Below are 24,422 nucleotides of genomic sequence, written 5' to 3' on the forward strand. Positions count from 1 at the left end.
GAACTTGGTGCTGTGCACCTGAGGCTCCTACACCTCCTTCCAGATGACAGCAGCAAGAAGAGAGAGTGATGGGATGATGGAGATCCTTGAAAATGGATACTGCTTTTCTGTGACAGCGCTCCTTACAGATTTGCTCAATGGTAGGGAGGGCTTAACCCATGATGGACTGGGCCATATCCACTACTATTTACAGGCTTTTCCATTCAAGGGGATTAGTATTTCCATACCAGGCTGTAAAGCAATCAATGAGTATAATCTCCGCTGTGCATCTATAGAAGTTTGTCAAAGTTTTAGATGACGTGTTGAGTCTTCGCAAACTTCTAAGAAAGTAGAGGCAGAGTCATGGCTTCTTTGTAATTGCACTTACATGCTGGACCTAGGACAAATCCTCTGAAGTGATAACACCAAGGAATTTAAAGATTAAAATTTAAAGTTGCTGACCTCTCCATGTCTGATCCCATGATGAGGACTGGCTCATGGAATTTCAGTTTCCTCCTCCTCTGGTCAATAATCAGCTCCTTGGTTTTGCTGACATTGAACAAGAGGTTGTTGCTACAGCATCATTCAGCCAGACTTTCAATCTCCCACTGTATGCTGATTCATCGCCTTTGATTCAGCCAAAATCAGTAGTGTCGTCAGCAAACTTAAATAAGGCATCAGAGCTGTGCGTAACCTCACAGTCATAAGTATAAAGAGAGTAGGAAATGCAAGTGAGGAAATTCAGGATCCAGTTGCACAAGGAGATATTGACGCCTAGGTCTTGGAGCTTATTGATTAGTTTTGAGGGGATGATAGTATTGAATGCAGACCTGTAGTCGATAAAGAGCATCCTGATGTATGCATCTTTACTGTACAGATGTTACAAGGCTGAGTGGAGCCAATGAATTTCCCCCGGGATCAATAAAGTATGACTATGATTATGAAATGGCATCCGCTGTTGACCTGTCATGCCGGTAGGCAAAATGGAGCAGATCCAAGTCCACCTTGGCCTTTCAGTATTCAATAGGTTTCAAAGAGATCCGCCCTCAGTCTTCTAAACTCCAGCAAGTACAGGTCCACAGCCAGCAACCCTTACATTAACCCTTTCATTCCCAGAATCCTGCTCATAAACCTCCCCTAGACCCTCATCAATGCTAGCACAGCTTTTCTTAGACAGGAGGTCCACACAATACTCTAAGGACGGTCTGACCAATGCCAAAGCCTCAGCATTCCATCCTTGTATTTATATATTCTAGTCCTCTCGAAATGAATGCTAACATTGCATTTGCCTTCCTCACCACTGACGCATCATGCAAGTTAACCCTTTGGGTAGGATTCACAGCCTATTTTAAGCTATGGACCAATACCATTAAGCAAGGGGTCCATGGACCCTGCTTTAGGAAATCCTGTAAGAGGACTCCCAAAGTCCCTTTGTTACTCTGATTCTTGAGTGTTCTCCCCATTTAGAAAATGTTCTATACTTTTATTCCTTCTACCAAAGTGGATGACCATACACTTCCCGACACAATATTCCATCTGCCACTTCTTTGCCCATTCTCTTAATCTAAGTCCTTCTGCAGACCCCCTGCTTCTGAAACATTATCTGTCTCTCCACCTATCTTTGTATCATCACAAATTTGCCTACAAAGCCAACAATTCCGTCATCCTTATCACTGACATTTGACATGAAAAAAGCAGTTTGAACACTGACCCCTGCGACACACCACTAGTCACCGGCGGCCAACTGGAAAAGACTCCCTCTATTCTGGCTCTTTGCGTCCTGCCTGTCAGCCAATCTATCCATGCTAGTACCTCTCCTGTAACACCACAGGAATTCCTAACCTGTTACTTCCTCAAAGACTTCCAACTGATTTTTCAGGCAAGATTTCTCCTCAAGGAAACCATGCTGACTTTGGCCTGTGTTATCATGTACCTCCTAGTACTCTGAAACCTCATCCTAAATAATGGACTTTTGTCAATGTTCACACATTCCAGCTCAAAGCTCCTGTTTGCTCAGACCAGAGAACCTATTTACAACTTATCCCCATGGTCACTCTGGTTTTACCCTCTCAGAAATACTCCTTTCCCCAATCTTCACTGCAGCTTCATGAGATTATTTTTCCTCCTTTTTAGGTGTGAAAAAGGGTCTTTGACATGAAATGTCGACTCTTATTCTATTCCCACAGATGCAGCCTGACTTGCTGAGTCTATCCAGCATTTTCTGTTCTTGTTTTGGATTTCAGCATCTGCATACTTCTTGATTTTCAGGAAGGATTACTTCCACTGTTAATTGAGCTGCTAAATGCAATGGATTTTCACAAAGCTAATGTCGCAGCAGAAAGAAAAGGCGATTTGGGGAAGATCTTTTTCGTATGTTCAAAGATCATTAGAACATGAAATGAATTCAAGATTAATTGTGGAAACAAAATGCAGAACAGCTTCCAGATGAGAAGTCAATACTTATTTGAAAAGGAATAGTGTAACAGTGTGTGGTCAGAAAGCAAAGGAGTAAGGCTCATTTGGAAAGCTGGCATGGTGAAAAAGCAGAAATGGTACACGAATATGTCATTCAGGGTGTGAAATGTAGACAAATGCAAGTACAGCTGCCAGAAGTGGACCAATGGTGGTGGGGAGGGGGAGGGAGGGGAGTGTAAGAAACACACAGGAAGCAAGGGTGAGAGAAAAATCATACGACTGTGTGTTAATGGGCTGGAAAAGTTACAGGTGCAGGGAGAGATGACTCTATGAAGGATTTAAATTTAAGAGTTTGACTTATTAGGTATTAGGGAACATATGACAGTATAAACCAAGCAGCCTAGAAACAATAGAGAGGGGATTTAGTGCAAAATGTGAAGTGACCAACAGAGATTCAGATGAGCTAATATTTAATGTATAGATAGAGGGTCTTGCCTCCAAGGGGGCCACAACTTGAGGCCTGCCTGCATCAATGACCCTGAGACCTATGCTGGCTGGAGTCAGGGCTTTATGCTTTGGCTCTTGGTAGGGTCACCCATGGCAAACAGGTGAAAGGGTAGAGGCCAGACTGAGAGCGGTGCACTGATCCTCCAGGTACGGGGGTTCAGCTCAGGGTTAACAATCCTGACCGGTCAAGCAAAACAGTTACAGAAACAGCAATGAAGAATATTACTACATCGGTGTGCGACGGTATTCCTGAGTCTCCACCCAGGACTTGCGTGACTGACAGTAAACTGAGAGGAAGCTACTGACATGATGATGAAGGAAGCCACGAACACCAACAGAGATGGAGGCCCTTCATTGCTGCCATAAACGCCAGCAGCATAATGGGCAAAAAAAGGTCTTGACTCAAAACATTGACAGTTTCCCTCCATAGGTTCCACCTGATCCACTAAGATCCTCCAGCAGCTTGTTTTATGCTCCAGATTCCAGCATCTCCTTTGCCTCCTAATGTTTGAAGATGGATGCTAATGGGACACTAGCCAGGACATGCATTGTAAAGGGTTAATCTTTGTGCTTGACAAAAGGCTCACTACCGTGGTCAATGAGAATGCAACACATAGTGGAAACCCAATGTGACATCCATGAGAGTACAGCAGTGGGAACATTGAAGTTAGGTGAACACAGGGGTGAGACTCATGATGATTGGTTCTGGCCCTGTAGTTTGAGTTGGTGCTAATTTATTGGTCCACTTCCTGAGGAATTTTATATCAGTGGAGAGGGTATAAAAAGAGTGTTCTCAGGGGACTTGAGATCGTTGTTTGGGGCCTCAATGATGGTCTGGTTGTGTATGGCGTTGCGAATCGAGTGGAAGGTGTGCTGCAGTGAGAGGGGCCTACATACACATAGGTAAGTGTTTTAACGCTTGCCCTAACAGAGAAAGTTTTGCAGTTCTAAGTAGATAATTGGAACATCCTTACCAAGCCAATTCCAAGAATCTCTTGGTGTAAAGAAACAGTTTAAAAAAATGTGAAAATGATGAGGAATGGGAATTGGGCCTAGGCTGGGTGAACAGAATGATGGAACTGGAAGCTCAGCTCAGTCTCATATACAATCCCAAGTGTGAAAACCATCTTCTTCCCTCTGCGATAGCTAATGGAAAGGAAACTTGAACTTGCAGTGAGAACACAGCTTGTGAAAAGGCAGAATTTTTGGACTTTTAACATGAAATACAAATCGCCGTTTTATTATTTCTATATTTCCCTCCAGCCTTTGGCCTATTGAAACTGTAGTTATAGCTGTAACCTATTCTCCACACCTTCCACTGCTCGCATACCCACTAGGGGTCAACTTACAGTGGCTGATTGATTGACCAGCCCATAAATCTTTGGGATCTGGGAGGAGACCCACACAGACACAGTGGTAACTTACAAACTCCACAGACAGCAACAGGCTTCAGGATTGAACCCGGACTGTTGGAACTGTGAGGCAAGAATCTCTACTGGCTGTGCCTCAGTGTGCCCAACTTACTACACAAACAGAAACATTTCAGAAATGGGTAGCTGTTCTCTGTGAATAAACTACAGGTGCAATTTGATTTTTTACTCAGTTTCAAAACCCCATTGGGCCCAGGCTTCAAAAACAAATGAGAAATAATTTAAATGTTTCTGCAGAGTTAAAGATTAGTTTTATTTGTCACACATACATTGAAACATACAGTGAAATGTGTCAAATCAAATCAGAGAGGATCGTGCAGGGGCCCCCTGCGAGTGTCAGAATATCTCCGACATCGGCCTAGCACGCCCACAGCTTACCGACTCTGACCATACATCTTTGGAATGTGGGATGAAACTGGAGCACCCGGAGGGAACTCATGCAGTCACGGGGAGAACATACAAACTCTTTACAGAGAGCATGGGAATCGAACCCTAACCGGTGATCACTGGCACTGTAAGGCAATGTGCTGCAGAGTTAGTACTGTTACTAAGTTTTTTTGCAGATAGTTGTATTAGCATATTTGCAGATCATCATACTAGAAGCACTAACAATTACTGTATTATTAACACTGGTAACTTATAACTAATGTCCAGTAAAGTGTCAGTAATTGGCTCCACTTTGGTTAGTGGGGAACTTTCATGCTGAACACTCTGATGAGAATGATCCAGTGGTTGCGGATGATTCATTGCACTGTCATTATGTTGATACAACAGGCCAACTTGGTGAAACATTTCTTTCAAAATGTATCGTCTCTTTACAACAAATAGCTGTGTTGCAAAATAATTCATCACCTCATGGGGAACTGCAATATTTGCACAGAATTGAAGGCAATTCTTTTAAAAAGGTCAAGTAACAAAATTTTTACTCAAATTATGTCCTGTTCCTACCCATGGAGATGTTGGTGCTCCCCCTCCTTGCTTAGTCATCGTACTTACCACTGTATTAATAATTACAGAATTTACAAACGAGTAATTGTTTGCATTCAAACACAAAATAATTTACATTACCTTGGGGACCCAAGTTACAGGGAAAGGTTAGGTTAGGACTTTATCCCCTAGAGCACAGGGGAATAAGGGGAGATTTGATGGAAGTACATAAAATTATAAGGGGTGTCAATAGGGGAGGGTGACAAGGTGAAGATATGTCACTAGCAAAGGAGGTGTAAGGCGCTCCTTCCCTCCGCTAGCTTGCAGGTCACCATTGGTCAAGGTGTACCACCTGCTTAACCTCCCCCCCCCCCCCCCCAATGATCAGGGTCACGTGAAGCCATGGGGGCTGTGGTGGATGGTCGTATGAGCAGCTGGTGCACATCACTAGTACTGGTTATGCGATCACTGATGCCAGACAGACAATCCCAGAAGAGTATTGATAATGGCTGGGGTCGCCTGTCTTGCATCGACACTGCCCAGAAGGTGGCAATGGTAAACCACTTCTGTAGAAATATTTGCCAGCAGCAATCATGGTCAAAGACCATATTTGCCCATGTGACATGGCATAATGATGATGATAGATAGATAGGGTAAATGCAAGCAAGCTTTTGCCACTGAGGTTTGGTGAGACTAGAACTAGAGGTCATGGGTTAAGGGTAAAAGGTGAAATGCTTAAGGGGAACATGAGGGGGAAATTGTTCACTCAGAGGGCGGTGAGAGTGTGGAACGAGCTGCCAGCAGAAGAGGTGGATGCGGGTTTGATTTCAACATCTAAGAGAAATTTGGATAGGAGGGGTATGGAGGGCTATGGAGTGGGTGCAGTTCAATAGTTTGGCATTGACTAGATGGGCAGAAGGGTTAGTCTATGTGCTGTAGTGTTCTATGTTCTGGTCTGTGAATCCTGAACGGCACAGCTACAAATGCCAGACTAATATATTGCCGCTGAAAGAAAGAGATTGAGTTGTTTTGTTAAATCATAGAATGGTTATTTTATTAAAAAGGCCACTAGATTCATTATCTCAACGCCAGGTCCCTAGAAGTGCAAATCAAGGTTCATCCTAGTCTTTTCTACATAGTCTTGCAAAACTTTCCTCACCAAACGTTTATCCAATTTCTGCTTGACGGCCACCTGGAACCTACCTCTCTGCCTCCAACACATCTGCAGCGAACTCATCCTAGGTTCTTACATCATGCTGCATATCTTCCATAGGACCATAAGATACAGGAGCAGTAGTAAGCCATTCAGCCCATCGAGTCTGTTCTGCCATTCAATCATGGGCTGATCCAATTCTTTCAGTCATCCCCCACTCCCCTGCCTTCTCCCCATACCCTTTGATGCCCTGGCTAATCAAGAACCTATCTATCTCTGCCTTAAAAGCACCCAATGACTTGGCCTCCACAGCTGCTCATGGCAACAAATTCCACAGATTTACCACCCTCTGACTAAAGTAATTTCTCCACATCTCAGTTCTAAATGGACGTCCATCAATCCAGAAGCCGTGCCCTCTTGTCCTAGATTCCCCTACCATGGGAAATAACTTTGCCAAACCTAATCTGTTCAGGCCTTTTAACATTCAGAATATTTCTATGAGATCCGCCCCCCCCCCCCATTCTCCTGAACTCCAGGGAATACAGCCCAAGAGCTGTCAGATGTTCCTCATATGGTAACCCTTTCATTCCTGGAATCATTCTCATGAATCTTCTCTGAACCCTCTCCAATGTCAGTATATCCTTTCTAAAATAAGGAGCCCAAAACTACACACAATACTCCAAGTGTGGTCTCACAAAGCCTTATAGAGCCTCAACATCATATCCCTGCTCTTATATTCTATACCTCTAGAAATGAATGCCAACATTGCATTCACCTTCTTCACCACCGACTCAGTCTGGAGGTTAACCTTTAGGGTATCCTGCACAAGGACTCCCAAGTCCCTTTGCATCTTGGCATTTTGAATTCTCTCCCCATCTAAATAATAGTCTGCCATTTATTTCTTCCACCAAAGTGCATGGCCATACACTTTCCAACATTGTATTTCATTTGTCACATCTTTGCCCATTCCCCTAAACCATCTAAGTCTCTCTGCAGGCTCTCTGTTTCCTCAACATGACCCGCTCCTCTACCTATCTATGTTTCATTGGCAAATTTAGCCACAAATCTATTAATCCCATAGTCCAAATCATTGACATACATCATAAAAAGCAGTGGTTCCTACATTGACCCCTGTGGAACTCCACTGGTAACTGGCAGCCAGCCAGAATAGGATTTCTTTATTCCCTGTTTTCTGTCTGTTTTCTGTTGATCAGCCAATGCTCTACCCATGCTAGTAAGTCCCCTGTAATTCCATGGACTCTTATCTTGCTAAGCAGCCTCATGTGTGGCACCTTGTCAAAGGCCTTCTGAAAATCCAAGTACATCATATCTACGACATCTCCTTTATCTACCCTGCTTGTAATTTCCTCAAAAAATTGCAGAAGGTTAGTCAGACAAGATTTTCCTTTCAGGAAACCATGCTGTCTTAGGCCTATCTTGTCATGTGCCTCCAGGTACTCTGTAATCTCATCCCTAACAATCCCTAACTATAGCTATGATGACAGTTCTAATTAAATATTTCACACATTGTCAAATTTGCCCACAATGAAGGTGCAGGCCATTCAACTCATTGAACCTATCCCACTCTCAGAGATATTCCATCAGCCCCATTTTCACACTTTCTTACCTGACCATCAACTCCCAACCAACTCCTAGCTCCCAAATTTCCTGCCACCCAACTAGACCAGGGACAATCTACAGTGCCTGATTAATCTACCATCACATCTTTGGGACATGGGTGGAAACCAGAAATCTTTGTGGAAATCCCCACAATCTCGGGGAGGGCATGTAAACTATACACAGACAGCACTGAATATACAGTGCCTTGAAAATGTATTCAGTTCTCAACCTTTTGGTCACATAAATGAGTTTCATAACCAGCAATTTTGATCAATTTAACTGAGAATTTTTATTTGTGAATCACATGCTCCTTTTTTCACAGTAGAGCCCCAAAAAAAACAGGGGAAATTGTAAAGCATGAAAAGCTAAAAATTCAAAAACTGATATGTCAGCAGTTCGAAAGTATTCATCCCCTTTTGCTCAGTATTTAGTTGAACCACCTCTCACAGCTATTACAGCCAGGTCTTTTTGGACAAGTCTCTATTAGCTTTATCCATTAGATTTGCCCATTCCTCCTGATAAAATTGCTCAAACTAGGCCAGGTTAGTTGGGTAGCAGCCACTAAAAAGAAACATATCCTTGCCCATAAAGACTTTGCAAAGTGTCACTTAGAAGATACTGTAAAGATATGGAAGGAAGTCTTGTAGTCGGATGAGACTAAAGTGGAACTTCTTGATTTCAACACTAAGCAGTACGTGCAAATCTAACACTGTGCATCAGCCAGGTAACACCATCCCTACTGTAAAGTATGGTGGAGGTAACATCATGCTATGGGGATGCTTTTCAGCAGCAAGGACTGGCAATCCGGTCAGGATTGATAGAAAGGTGAATGATGCTAAATACAGAGATCCTGGATAAAAATTTATAAGCCTCTGCTGGAAAGCTTAAACTGAGGAGGAAGTTTGTCTTTCAGCAGTACGACGACCAAAAGCACACTGCCAGGACAACCATGGAGCGTCTTCAAGTGAAGAAAATTTATGTCTTTGAGTGGCCCAGTCAGAGACCTGACTTTAACGTCATCTCTGGTAAGACCTCAAGATTATTCTCCACTACCGCTCCCCAACTAACATGGCACAGCTTGAGCAATGGGCAAATCTTGCTCCATCACATTGTGCAAGGCTAATAGACACTTACCCAGAAAGACTACTGGCTGTAAGAACTATTCAAGTAGGTACAGAACAAAGGGGGATGAATACTTTTGAACTGCTGACATTTCAGCTTTTGAATTTTTAGTTTTTCATGCTTTACAATTTTCCCTGTTTTGGGAGTCTACTGTGAAAAAAGGATCATGTGATTCACAAATAAAAATTCTCAGTTAAATGGATCAAAATCACTGGTTGTAATACTCATTTATATGAATGGTTGGGGGCTGAACACTTCTTCAAGGCACTGTAAGGTTTGAATACTGGTCATTGATCATACTATTGTATTGAGAGCTTAATAGCCACATTAATGATCTCTTCTCATGTGAACTTCCACTACTGTTGTGCTGTATACAACTCAGACATATTAATGACGTGTATGCCGTACCTTCAAGTATTTAACTCCAATTCTACAAGATTTGGAAATAATAATTTGACTATTGTTGAAGATGAAAGGGTGCTGAGATTTCTTAAATTAATCCACATCATACTGAAGCAGTGCCAAAATTCTCCAAAGCAAAGAGGTGATGGGAAAGGCAAGAGAGCTCACTGAGATACACTAAATGTTAAACCAGACAGGAAAAATAAACTGAAATATTGTCAAAATGGGGTAGGCAAGCAGGATTAGAGTTAATAAATTTGTGAATATTAAACTTAAGAAAATTATTTAAAAGTTTTACTTTGCTTGAAATATTTCAAGAATAATCATCAGTGTTTATAACAGAGTTAAAGGGAAAACTGTGAGATTTGAGCATCCAATAGCCTATTCCTATCCCAGTTGCATTCACCGGACTAATACTCAGTGCGTTAAAATAATCTGCCCTGCTCTGCTGGGGGAGAAGCTGACAGCGATGCAGGTGGATGCTTCCCTGGTGTCATGGATTCTTGATTACCTGACTGGCAGACCACAGTACGTGTGCTTGCAACGCTGTGTGTCCGACAGAGTGATCAGCAGCACTGGGGCTCCACAGGGGACTGTCTTGTCTCCCTTTCTCTTCACTGTTTACACCTCGGACTTCAACTACTGTACAGAGTCTTGTCATCTTCAGAAGTTTTCGGATGACTCTGCCATAGTTGGATGCATCAGCAAGGGAGATGAGGCTGAGTACAGGGCTACAGTAGGAAACTGTGTCACATGGTGTGAGCAGAATTATCTGCAGCTTAATGTGAAAAAGACCAAGGAGCTGGTGGTAGACCTGAGGAGGGCTAAGGTACCGGTGACCCCTGTTCCCCTGTTTCCATCCAGGGGGTCAGTGTGGACATGGTGGAGGATTACAAGTACCTGGGGATACGAATTGACAATAAGCTGGACTGGTCAAAGAACACTGAGGCTGTCTACAAGAGGGGTCAGAGCCATCTCTATTTCCTGAGGAGACTGAGGTCCTTTAGCATCTGTCGGACGATGCTGAGGATGTTCTACGAGTCGGTGGTGGCCAGTGCTATCATGTTTGCTGTTGTGTGCTGGGGCAGCAGGCTGAGGGTAGCAGACACCAACAGAATCAACAAACTCACTCGTAAGGCCAGTGATGTTGTGCGGATGGAACTGGACTCTCTGATGGAGGATACTGTCCAAGTTGCATGCCATCTTGGACAATGTCTCCCATTCACTACATAATGGACTGGTTGGGCACAGGAGTACATTCAGCCAGAGACTCATTCCTCCAAGATGCAACATTGAGCGTCATAGGAAGTCATTCCTGCCTGTGGCCATCAAACTTTACAACTCCTCCCTGAGCTAATAGGCTGGTCCTGGACTTATTTCCTGGCATAATTTACATATTACTATTTAATTATTTATGGTTTTATTACTATTTAATTATTTATGGTGCAACTGTAACGAAAACCAATTTCCCTCAGGATCAATAAAGTATGACTATAAACAAGATATTGTTCTAAAAACAGAACCTCAGGAGTGTTTTCCAATGATTAAGAACTAAAATTAAATTCCACTAAAATCCTGCTAGCTACCATGTCCTACCTAACAACAATCCTTTTGTGAATAGAAGATTTAGGTACCTCAGTGGTCGGTCACACCTCAGGAATGCTTCAGTTGTTGAACTCAACAACTTCCATGCAGTTGAAAATATTCAGCAACAATGTAGTTCTTCTGGGTAATTTTTTTTTAAGGAACAGTGTTGTGGAGTTTTGCCTGTTCATGTAAATTATCAGAAATCACAATTGATTTAATTCTTTACCTAAAGGAACACTCTGATACATACCATAAACACTATAATTACCACAAACACAGAGCACAAATAGAACAGATACGATGGACTGGTATCACTACTGCAGTAAAATCTCTGGGCTTAGGAAAACATTACTTCTTGGCAATTAGTTCCATTTTCTCATAGGTCAATTATTTTAAATTGCTAAATAACATTTTTTTAATAAATAAATCCTGTTTCCAATGGTGGGTGGACATTCAAGGAGATAATCTATATGTCCCTTCCCTGCCATCGATATGATTGGCAAAGGCCCACCTAAAAGAGAAGCCATCGCTGCAGATGTTCTCAGATAGCAAAGACTGGAATCCATTGAGAACAGCCCCTGCAGCTGGACAATCAAGGAAAGAAATTATTCTGCAGTCCTCTGCTTCCAGTAAAGATCTGTAGATTCCGATGAGGCCAATGTAAGACCCATGACTCTGCCACAGCTTTGGTAACTGAGGATCAGCAGGCAGGAAGGTGAAGACACAATGAGTTGACATATTCCTTTTTCTCCTTTTACAGCATATGATGGCCTTCTATGTGCCCCTGATGAATGAACACAAAGTTCATAATGCTCCTTTGCTATTTTGAATGGTCATAAACCAGGGATTTCCATATGTTGGAGGGAAAACTTTGGAGAAATCCTTGAATCATTCCTTCAGTTCACCTCTTGCCACGGCAGAATTGAGAGTCAATTTCGGGAGTCTGATGTTCAGTATGCAAATGGCACAGCCCGTCCACTGGAACTAAATGAATACAAAGTGTGTGTCACTGCTGGGTATGTTGGTCTGGGAGAAGCTGCTTATTATTCCAATGGAATTGAGGATTTTCCAGAGGAAGGATAGTGGAATCTTCCCAGTGTGGGGAGAGACCTGTTGTAAGTGGTCTATGATTCAGAAGTATACAGGAGGGCAGCGATCACTGCTTCCTATTAGACCATAAGCTTCATTGTACATTTGAGCTTTGAAGGGAAGATGTTAGAACAGGGTCGAAGATGCAACCACCTGTATGTCAAAAACGGCAGAAGGTGAAAAGAAAACAAGATAGAGAGGAGGACTGGCAACCAAATCCAACTTTAAGATCCATTAAGAACCCTTATTATCCAGGACATTCTCTCTTCTTATTACTATCATCAAGGAGGAGGTACAGGAGCCTGAAGACATACACTCCATGTTCTGGGAACAGCTTCTTCCACTCAGCCATCAAATTTCTGAATGGTCCATGAATCCATGAACACTACATTATTATTTTACTGTCTCTTTACACTATTTATGTTTATATTTCTCATTGTAATCTATAATTTTTATTGCACTGTATTGCTGCCTCAAAACAAAACATTTTATGCCATATGACAGTGATAGAATCAGCTAATTCTGATTCTGAAAATCAGCAACTTTCAGAAAAAAAAGAGAATTAAAACTTGCGGTGAAAGAAATAAAACTGATATGGACCTAGGAAAAGATCTTGAGAGTTATCAGGAAGAGATCAAAATTAAGTAAAATTAATCAAAATAAAGGTGACAGAATGCAAAATATCAGCTTGCACCAAGTGATTGTCACAAGCAATACAAAGGTCTTGATCACAAGCTCAAAGTGTTGGAGGGGCAGCCCAGAATTCTCACCTATTTATGGTTACATCAATGCTGACAGAGGGTTATAACCTGTTGTCTATGTGAGGGGGTTTATTGGGAGGGGAGAGGCTGAAAAGAGGAGAAATGAATATTGCCTTGAAAATAATAAATGCGGATTTCTGAAGCAAATGGGTTGGATGCAAAATTATTTAGATTTATTGTTACTTTTACGAAAACAGCAGTGAAATTATCTTCTTCCAGGCTGCTACTTAGAACACGAAGAAAGCTTAAAATGGCGGACTAACCAGGTAGTTGGTGAATCACGTTAACTGATCTGACAACAGATCAATTTGAATGTTGGTTGCAATTCCATACTAATTAGTAATTAAGCTAAGTCATCCACAGAGCTCCCTGCTAGTCTGTCTCCACACTCAATTTACTATTAATTGCAGGCTTTCCATACAGGGCAATATACACCAGCTTCAACTGGATCATGGAAGGAAAAGTGATATCCTTAAAACAGAGCAAAAATATCCATGGAGGAAATCATCAAATTGATCACCCCACCTCCCTCTGGCTGGTAATTGTCATCTATGAGATTAATTTGATTAAAGTGAAAACGAAGTTGGATATAAAACCTGTTAAATAAAGGCAGGTTATTATTTTAATAAGCCTTCCCTCGTGTCCTTATTCACATTTTCTCAAATCTGTCAAATAAGAACTAAATAGTATTTCTAACTCATACGAAAGCGTTCGGCTCTGTAAAATTAATTTGACTGTTTCACTCTCAATTCTACACTTTTGGAAGCAAAAATAAAATGAGTCAGTTTTTTAAAATAAACATCAACTAAATATATGGGGGGGGGGGGGGAGTTAATTTTAAATTGTCAGAAAAGCCAATTCTCCCAATGTGGCATCTAACTGTTTGTTATTGAGATATGCAGTGTCTCTTCTCTTACAAGGCTCAAGGACAACTTCTTTTATTAAGCTGTGCAATTTTTCTTGCGTTATGGTAAATCAAGGTAGTCATTATTTCCATATAAACCCTTTCTCACCACCTCTACATTCCCAAGGCCCAGCTCTTCATGATATTCTTCTTAAAATTTGTCCTTCCGCAGTTTGAATCTCTGTTGGCTGGGCTGACTTAATTGCCTCAATTCAAATTGATATTCTTCATTTACTTGGCTCAACAGTATTGTACACATCTTGCTGAGATCCCATTAAAAATATTCTTTCCGTAGTCTGTGTTTCTTTAATCTTACTTCACAACTCAAAATCTCATGGTTTTACGAGGTTGTTCTGTTTGATAAATTTGAGGATATAGTGAGGATTTCCGATAATCACCACTCAAGCAGCTTATTACCTCTTATATTGCAGACAAAAAGAACTGACACTATCTTTTAGTTTTGCTTTAGAAATACCACAGGCCAGACCAGGACTAAATAACTCAGCTTCAAAGGAAATGTTGCTTTTCCTTTTTGTATCAGGATCAAGTGTTGTTAAAATGCAGATCAGGAAAACAAAGGCACATAAAGCAAGATGTAAACTCAAATTCTCAATTCAGAGTTTATTTTATAGGAATAAAGATTTTTTTCTGATTGTCTTTAGTTCTTGACTGAATATATGCAATTTAAAAATATTGAAACTTGTTTTATGTTCCTAATGTTTACTGATTTTCGAACAGTTCTGATTACCTATTTACCAGAAATAGAAAGGCTTTTTGCTGCTTAAATAACCTAGAAGCTCTAAATTATTTACCATGCAATTCTTTTTCTAAGTCAGCCAATCCTTATAAATGCAAGCATGTCAACCTAGGCACTTAATGTCCAAATTACAGAAAGAACCTCAGTGAAAAGGTTTCTTGTAAAGTGTGACCAATACAAAAAAAACCGTTTATTCAAAAGGTCAGAGATTAGATGAACCAGTATAGAGAGGAGTGATAGAATCTGGAGGAAGTCTACTGGAATGTGGAGAAAATAGGGAAATGGGTTTTATGTAGGACTACTGGCCTACGGCAGGTAAGATTTTTTGGCATGGAGTTGGTGGATTGAAAACCCTGTTTCTGTGCTGTATATTTCTAAGACTCTATGACTATGACTAGTAGCTGCAGATTCCCAAGCTACACAGCACTTGACTTGGAAATACATTGCCACTGGAGTTATATAACACATATTGTTCGCAGACGAATGGATCGTCACTAGGTCCTAGTCTTGGAAGTCCTCCCACACCAGCAATGTGGACACACCTTCAACTGCAGAGGCTCAAGGCTTATCACCATTAGCTTCTCATGGGCAATGAATAACAGACCTGTCAGCAATGCTCAAATTCCCCTAAATTAATAAATAAAATAACTGTGCCTGCTGTTATTACCTGCGCCTTTAAGAATTTTATTGGCTGCAGAACAACTTGTTGCTTGTCGGTGACAGTCTTTGTTCCTTATTGGCCAACAGGAGGCCTGATACCTTACTGAAGTATTTCCAAATCAAGCCACTGAGGAACCAACACAAGCAGCTTCTGTTTTCCCAATATGGAAGAGGCATCCTCACACGTACAAATGTTCCTCACTGAATGTTAATGCGAGACAGGGTCCCGGAGTGTGCTCAGAGAAACGTCTGGAGTTTAACCAGCTGATCCTACACAGCTACCTTTCATGGTGCTTAGCCATCCAGCACTATCTGTCAAAGTGCTAATTTGCAGGAGTGCTGGCGAGGTGAAAGCCACAATCCCTGTTGACAGGTTAACACTGGAAAGAACTCACACTACCTCCTGTAAACATTTCATTTGCTATATTTAGTCGCTGTTATTTCCCCAGGTCAGTAGTTGCAAGCTCTGACATTGCCATTGGGCGATGTTGCAGCACTATTTCCAAGCAAAAAAAGAAGAGTTATATTATGATCTGCGCCAAAGAAATAAATAACTTGTCTTTGTGCAGCACCTTACCAAGCTGCTGCAAACCCATGAAAAGGTCTATGAAACATGAATTGCATTCTGCAGGTACTGCTATGCAGTGAGAAAAAGACGCCACTATCTGCACACACCCAGGTCTCAGACTAGGTAGCACCATAAAATTTGAAGTACCCACACAAACAACTAGAACTGGCAAATTTAATTCAACGCCTGAATAGAAAAATCATTTCCACCAACACAGCATTCCCTCATTACTGAACTGTAATCTAGACTTGGCACTTAAATGCTGGAGCAGGGCTCAAACCTCCCACCTTCGAATCAGAGGAAAGCATTATCAATTAGACCAAGCTGCAAATAGAAACCTCTTAAAAGTATATATCCCCTTATTAATTCTCACGTTAATAAACTGGTCCTCCAGAAGATAGACTGATTATTTCTAGAATTCTGTTTTTCATTTAAGAATGCTGAACAACTTTTTCATTTTAAAACAGTATGTTGATTTTCACCATTATGGATAACACCTTTTTTGTTTTGGCATCAGTTAGAATGCAAAGCTAAAAAAACATATTTGGCTCCAGGCTCTCATGTGCATTTTAACTAAGTTTGTTCAGTGTACCTCTGAAACTAATATTTAGCTTCCCGAGAACACAAGTCTCTAATTATTATATCCAATCTGACAGCAGATGTGTTTTATTAGACAGATTCTGACAAAATGCATTTGTAAAAACTAAGCGTTGGTGGCAAGAATTAAATAATATTAACAAGAAATGTGAAAATGATGAAAGGTTGTTGTACTGCGACCAAGTAAATGACCCAAAAAGAAAAGTGATAAACAATTAAAGATTATCAGGCATTTTTCAACTCTCAAAGCTACCTCAGTCCCCGGGGATGGTGACAGCCAGCAATACCTAGTGTAAGTGATTACACTTTATACACAAGCTTCAACAATAAGTCAAAGGAATATTTGACAATAGAACTGTCAAAGTCATGAGTAATTACATCTACATCCAACTTCTGCACAAACAATAATTACAATAAAAGTAGAAACTGTCAAAAGAATGTTTTCTCCTTCCTTACTTCTGTGATAGATGACAATGGTAGTATTCCTACTCTGCCTTTGCTGCGAACACCTCACTCAGTACTGATGGTGGATATCCTAAAAGGCACGACAAACAGGGCCATATACTACAGGAAAAATATTAACATGAACAGAAGATAGACTGAATGGCAGGAGGCAAAGAGAGGGATCAAAGGAGGCCTCTTCTGGTTGGCTGCCGCTGGCTAATGATGTTCCACAGGGGTCGGTCAGGGATGGTTTCTTTTCATGCTATATTGTTAACGATTTGGATAATGGCTTTGTGGCCAGGTTTGCAGATGGTACGAAGGTTTCCCAACATGGACCTCTCAGTTAATGGTCCATGGCATAAAAAAAGGTCAGGAACCCCTGATTCAGATGGATTAGGAGAATGGGTAAAGAAGTGGCAGATAGAATACAGTGTCAGATGGTCATGGCCTTTGGTAGAAGATATAAAGGTGTAGGCTATTTTCTAAACAGGGAGCAAATTCAGAAATCAGAGGTGCAAATGGAGGTGGGAGTCCCCATACAGGATTCTCGAAAGGTTGACTTGCAGGTTGAGTTGGTTTTAAGGAAGGCAAATGCAATGATAGCGTTGATTTTGAGAGGACTAGAGTAATAAAGCAAAATTGTAATGCTGTGGCTTTATAAGGCATTGGTCAGACTTCACTTGGAGTGTTGTGAACAGATTTTCGGCCCCTTATCTAAGAAAAGAAGTGCTTGCATTGGAGAGGGTCCAGAGGAGGTTCATGAGAATGATTTTGGAAATGAAAGGGTATGGGGAGCATTTGATGGCTCTGGGCCTGTACTTACTGGAGTTTAGAAGAATAAAGGTGGGCATCTCGATGAAACATACCACATATTAAAAAGCTTCAATACAGTGGGTGTGGAAAGCATGTTTGCTATTGTTGGGGAGTCTAGGATTAGAGGACACAGCCTCAAAATAGAATGACTTCCATTAGAATAGAGATGAGAAGGAATTGCTTTAGCCAGAGCGTGGTAAATCTCTGCACTCCATTGCCACAGATGGCTGTGAAGGCCAAGTCATTGGGTGTATTTAAAGCGGAGATTGATAGGTTCTTGATTAGCAAGGGTATCAAAGGTTATGGGAAGAAGGCAGGAGAATGGGGTTGAGAGGGGTAATATGCTGGAATGGTGGAGCAGATTCAATGGGCCAAATGGCCTAATTCTGCTTTTATGTCTTGTGGTCTTATATGGGTAGAGATTAAAACCAAAAAGGGTGGTGTCATTTTGTTGGGGGTATTACAGACCTCCTAGTAGTTAACAGACCAAGTAGATGGATAACAAGAAGATGTAATAAATATAGTTTAAGGTACAGAGGGATTTCAGTTTCTCAAACATCAATTGGGATTGCCTTTGTATTACAGGCAAAATCTCTGACACACAATACGTTTACTGAGCTTTTCGATGCAGTATTTAGACAGTTCAACAAGGCAGGGAGCATTAGTCAATTTCAATGTGTGGCATGCAGCTGGTCAAGTGGAGCAAATACTCATGGGTACATTTTGCAGAGAGTGACCACAATTTTGTATACTTTAAAGGGGTTGTGAAAAAGGACCTGTAATAAAGGTCTTAAATTGTGGGAAAGCCAATTTCGTTATCATAAGGAAGAACCTTAGGTTGGAGGCATTCAATGGAGATATAGCAAGAGTTCAAGGCCACATGTTCCTGTAAAAGCAAAGCAAAGGGTAACAGGTATGAGGAAGCTTAGATGTCGACTGATACTGAGGGTAGGATAAAGAACAAATAAAGTAAACATATGTCAGGTTTAGGGGACTAAGGTCAGGGGAGTCCATTCATGACTGTGAGAAATGTAGGGAAGTGTTTAAAAAGGTAATTAGGAAGACTAAGAGAGGTCTCAAGAAATAGCCAGCAGGGACAATAAAAATAAATTTGAAAGCATTCTTTAAGTTTGTTAAGGACAAAAGACTAACCAGGGAAAAATTAGGGCCCGTTAGGAGAAATAGGGCATGGAACAAGTCCTTACTACTTGAAGATGCCAACATAGGTAGAAAACAGCAGTGGAAACCACAGGCTTTTTTTTATATTCCTGAGAGTGCACACCTCACATTGCCTCTCATGGGCCCAGAACCCATTCTTCACCATTAGGAAAGCTCACCAATGCCCTACTCTCTGAGGAGGCTGAAGAAACCAGGACTATACACATCTATACTCACTTCCTTCTACAGATGTACAACAAAGAGCATCCTACGGAAACTGCACTGTGGCACGCAGGAAGCCTCTGCAACAGGGAGTCAAAACTGCTCAATGCTCACCGGCACCAGCCTTTCCACCATCAAGGACATATATAAGGGAAGGTTCTGGAAAAGGGTCAGTGGCATCACGAAAGATCGCACCCACTCTGCTCATGGACCGTTTGTCCCACTCCCATCAAGGGGAAGGATACATAGCAGTCACGCCAAGACCACCAGACTGAAAAACATCTACTTTCCCCAAGCAGTAAGGCTGATCAACACCTCCACCCACTAACCCACCCCACCACCGTCATTTCCTGTCAGTCACCTGGTGTACAGCCACACCTGTACCACTCTCAGTTTATGGACATATGATCAATCTATGTATATAAGCTATCTTATGTATTTATCCTCACAGTGATATTTTAAAAAATCATTATTGTATTTGTTATCTTGTGTTTTTTTGCGCTGCATTGGATCCGGAGTAACAATTATTTTGTTCTCCTTTACACTTGTTTATTGGAAATGAAATTAAACAATCTTGAATCTTGTACATGGTTAGGAAGGCATATAGGATGCTGGCCTTCATTAGTAGGAACAATCCACACAGAAGCAGAGAGGTTATGCCCCAACATGATAAAATATCTCAGTGAAACATCATCTGGACTACTGTATGCAATTCTGGGGCCAGATTAGGAGTAAAGGTCAGGCAGATTGCAAGGAACTTGTTCCAATATGAAAGCTAAGTAAAACTAAAAAAACAGAGGTTTACGGTAACAGGGAAGGGGAAAAGATGAAGAGGGGATATGAGACGAACCTTCTTCACTTGGAGTGTAGGAAGCACGGGGAATGCACAGCCTGAGTGAGAGTTTGAAACTGAGTCACTGACAATGTTGTGCTTGATACTGAGGGATGGTGCAGAGCAACTGGTACCGAACTTTAATGATAAACCTGCTTGTACAGTCTGTGAACTCCTCCCATGTGGGAGTGGCATAGGAATAAACCTATCAACTACTACTACAGACAGTATTTAGGAAGTGTCTTGAATCGCTTAGGCACAGAGAGTAATGGACCAGGTACTGAAAGATGGGATACACATGGAAAGCTGCCAACTGGTCAGAGGGGATGAATTGGGCTGAGTAGCCTGCTTCCATACTGTAGGATTCTATCATTCTGGTTCAAGTCAATGATCCAATGAGTGGCTTCCATTCTGCATGGTTCAGTATCACAGCAAGTTCTGTACAGAACCGAATTTCCTGGACAGCAATGCCATGGAATTGATTTCAAACCTGCATTAATCATAATCATTCCTCCAACTCTAAAGCAAAAATGATGATGAGACAGGCATAAGGCGGGCAATGTCCCGCTGATAAGCCCAACCATTAGTCTTCTGTCAATCAATAATGTCAGTGGGTAGAAAGAAAAAAAATCACAAGATCAAAAAGCACAAACTCTATTGGAAGTTAAATCTATGAAAACGTTTTCTGACTGCACTGTAGCACAGAGTTTGGAAAGGTGCCCAGCTGGCAATTTTGGAATGCATTTCTAACATAAGTGATTAAAAATCTGGAATGCGCTGGCCTTATTGAAATCCCCTTGCCTCAGCTTCTCATTTTTCATTTTTTGTTTTAAAATAAAATATTTCTGTTCATGCCTGGCCCTTTCATTACTCTGTTCTGTATGTACAATGTCCTCAGGTTTTGGCCATTATGACACACACTCCATTATTTTTGAAAGCCACAGGTCGATGCTTCAGCCACTATCTGATCTGCACAATGCACATTGGATTCAATCAATACTCTGTATACTATAATATGACCAGAATAAATGATACACGTATAATAAGGTTTGTTTGGGATTGCTGCAATCAAGCAAGCTAATATGAAATGCCACAATAATAAACTTTTCTCTAATCCAGGGGGAATTTTAGGTGCTTTCTGTGGATATATCGAGTCAATGCACCAAGCAGTGGAAATTATGTAGTTGCTGAATTGTCATGACATCACTGCCTGCTTCAGCAACATTTTAAACAGGACAATTTGATAGTGCCAAATCTTACCCAGGGAAAGTTTTAGCTTTCTGTTTGCCTGCAATTCAAAATGCCACCTATCAAAATGAGGACTAATTTAAGTAAGCTTTCAAATAAATCAGGGTATATGTTTGAATTAATGACCATGAGATTCATCTCATGCAGTAGATTATGTCATATACTGTTTGCGACTGCTACCTGTGCTGCTAGTCACGCTAATGTAATATCTGTAATCATGCACTTGGAAGTGGAACTTAAACGAATGCAGTGATGACTCATTTGATCCCTGCGGCACGTACACTAGCTTGACTGTTCAAAACCCATAAGCCAACATTCGCTCCTCATTTTTCCTCCCTTCCCCCTCCTCAACTAAGTACTTGAAATGGAATATGAACAGTGCCTGGAGAAAATGGAGTGAGATTGTATCATTGCATCAGCTCAAGCTGCCCAGTGGCTTTTAATCCCTGCCCACATTACTTTAGTCCTGTTTCACGGTTAATGCAGCATATCTTTGTGTGTTGTCATTTAGCCCCTATAATTACATTCTTAATTTCCCCTGTTTGTACAGATAAGATTCTGCTTAAATATTTAACAGCAGCTCACTGCTTCTACTGGTATCACGTGGAACATGGATTGCGGTTTCAGGTAACTGGGGATATAAGATGGCAATCAGCCAAAAGAGGTTTACGGGACTATGGAAACCCTACACTGCACAACACTACATTTAAGCTGAATGCTCTGCAGATACTAATGAATGTTTTATGTGGCAAGCTTAGCTTCTAAACTAAAAGGTGCAGGAGGCTGTGCGGGGTGGATTAAATCCTCAGCCATCTCACTTACCAGATGTGGCAGGTGGGACGTGGAGTATATTCTCAAGGATAGGCAATATTCTAATAGGTGCATACAGTGTTACCACCATCACAGCCTCACCAGGAATATTAAACACGTTGTTAAATATATTAAAAATGCAAGCCCTGCTGTCCTGTAAAATGCCTAGCATATTAAATATACATTATTTTATAGAAGTACAATATTTAAATATAACCTTTCTGCTAAGTGCCTTAGTAAAGTGCCAGTTATCCAGGAATCCTTCAGATTTGTTTGGCATACAGCAGGGGGATAGATGTGCACGTTCAGCTTCTTCACGATTGGTAATTCACAGATCAACTCTAAACTTTCAGCGCTGTCCTGAATGTCTCTAACCAATGAAACAATTTAGTGGCAAACATTTAATGTGTGCACAAGAAGATGTAACTGTGGAAGTGGCAGCAGAGGCAATTACTTAGGGTTGCCAGAAGGTGGAATGAAGCTCACATTCATAGGATGTGGAAACATTTTACTGTGTACAAGAACAATGTTCACATGCTGTCTGTAAAGGTAAAGAAAGTATCAACAAGAGCTGTGTTTTGTTAAATTAAAAATATAATTCCTCTCTACTTACACTCACTTTCTCACTTTTGCGTGCAGATTCTTGTATTAATCCAGGACAACAGCAGAATGCTCAGGGGGACACACTGATTTATGCACTTGTGCTAAATTAGTAAATCGGAAATTCTAGCAGAGAAATAGCAGATGGAGTTTAACCTGGACAAGTGTGAGATGGTACACTCTGGGATGTCAAAAGCAGGAGGAACGTATGCAGTAGATGGCAGGGCTGTAGGAAATTTCCACAGGTGTATCATGGAGAGCATTCTGGCTGGTTGCATCTCCATCTGGGATGCAGCTCCAATGCACAGGATTGGGAAAATTCTGCAGAGGGTTGTAGATTCAGTCATCATAGGCACTGGCCTCCCCATCTTTGAGGGAATCTTCAAAAAGCAATGCCTTCAAAAGGTGACATGCATCATTTGAGTGGCATAGATCGCATAGATAGAGTCTTATCCACATGGACTTAAATGTCAAACACTAGAGAGCATAGAGTCATAGAAAAGTGTAACACAGAAACAGGCTATTCGGCTCATCTAGTTAAGATCATAACGCATAGGAGCAGAATTAGGCCATTCAGCCCATCGAGTCTGCCCTGCCATTTCATCATGGCTAATCCCGGATCCCACTCAATCCATACACCTGCCTTCTTGCCATATCTTTTGATGCCCTGACCAATCAGGAAACTATCAACTTCTGCCTTAAATATACCTACGGACTTGGCCTCCACCACAGTTTGTGGCAGTACATTCCATAGATTCACTACTCTCTGGCTAAAAAAAAGTTCCTTCTTAACTCTGTTCTAAAAGGTTGCCCCCTCAATTTTGAGGCCGTGCCCTCTAGTTCTGGATACTCCTACCACTGGAAACATCCTCTTCACATCCACCCTATCTAGTCCTTTCAACGTTCAGAAGGTTTCAATGAGATTCCCCGCATTCTTCTAAACTCCAGTGAGTACAGGCCCAAAGCTGCCAAACGCTCCTCATATGTTAACCCCTTTATTCCTGGAATAATCCTCATGAACCTCCTCTAGACTCTCTCTAATAACAAGACATCCTTTCTGAGATATGGGGCCCAAAACTATTGACAATACTCCAAGTGCAGCCTGACTAGTGTCTTATAAAGGCTCAGCAGCATCTCCTTGCTTTTATATTCTATTCCCCTTGAAATAAATGCCAACATTGCATCTGCCTTCTTTACCACAGAATCAACCTGTAAATTAACCTTCTGGGAGTCTTGCATGAGGACTCTTAAGTCCCTCTGCACCTCTAATGTTTGAAATTTCCCCCATTTAGATAATACTTTCTATTATTGTTCCTTTTACCAAAATGCATCATCATACATTTCCCAACACTGTACTCCATCTGCCACTTTTTTGCTCATTCTTCCCATTTGTCTAAGTCCTGCTGCAAACTCATTGCTTCCTCAGCACTATCTATCCCTCCACCCATTTTTGTATTATCTGCCACAAAGCTATCAATTCTATTATCCAAATCATTGACAACCAATGTGAAAAGTAGCGGTCCCAATACTGACCCGAGGAACACTAGTCACTGGCAGCCGAGCAGAAAAGGCCCACTTGCCGAACCACAAACTGTCTCCTCGCATCAACCTGCACAGGCACAGGGATCATAGCTCACCATATCCCTACTCTCCATGTACCCATCCAGACATCTCTCAAATGTTGAAATTGAGCTCGCATGCAACACTTGCACTGGCAGCTGAGTGAAGAAGTTTCCCCACATGTTCCCCTTAAACTTTTCACCTTTCACCCATGACCCCTAGTTGTAGTCCCACCCAACCTCTGTGGAAAAGGCCTG

This window comes from Mobula birostris, chromosome 3 (genome assembly GCF_030028105.1).
Source record: "Mobula birostris isolate sMobBir1 chromosome 3, sMobBir1.hap1, whole genome shotgun sequence".
NCBI classification, from domain to species: Eukaryota; Metazoa; Chordata; class Chondrichthyes; order Myliobatiformes; family Myliobatidae; genus Mobula; species Mobula birostris.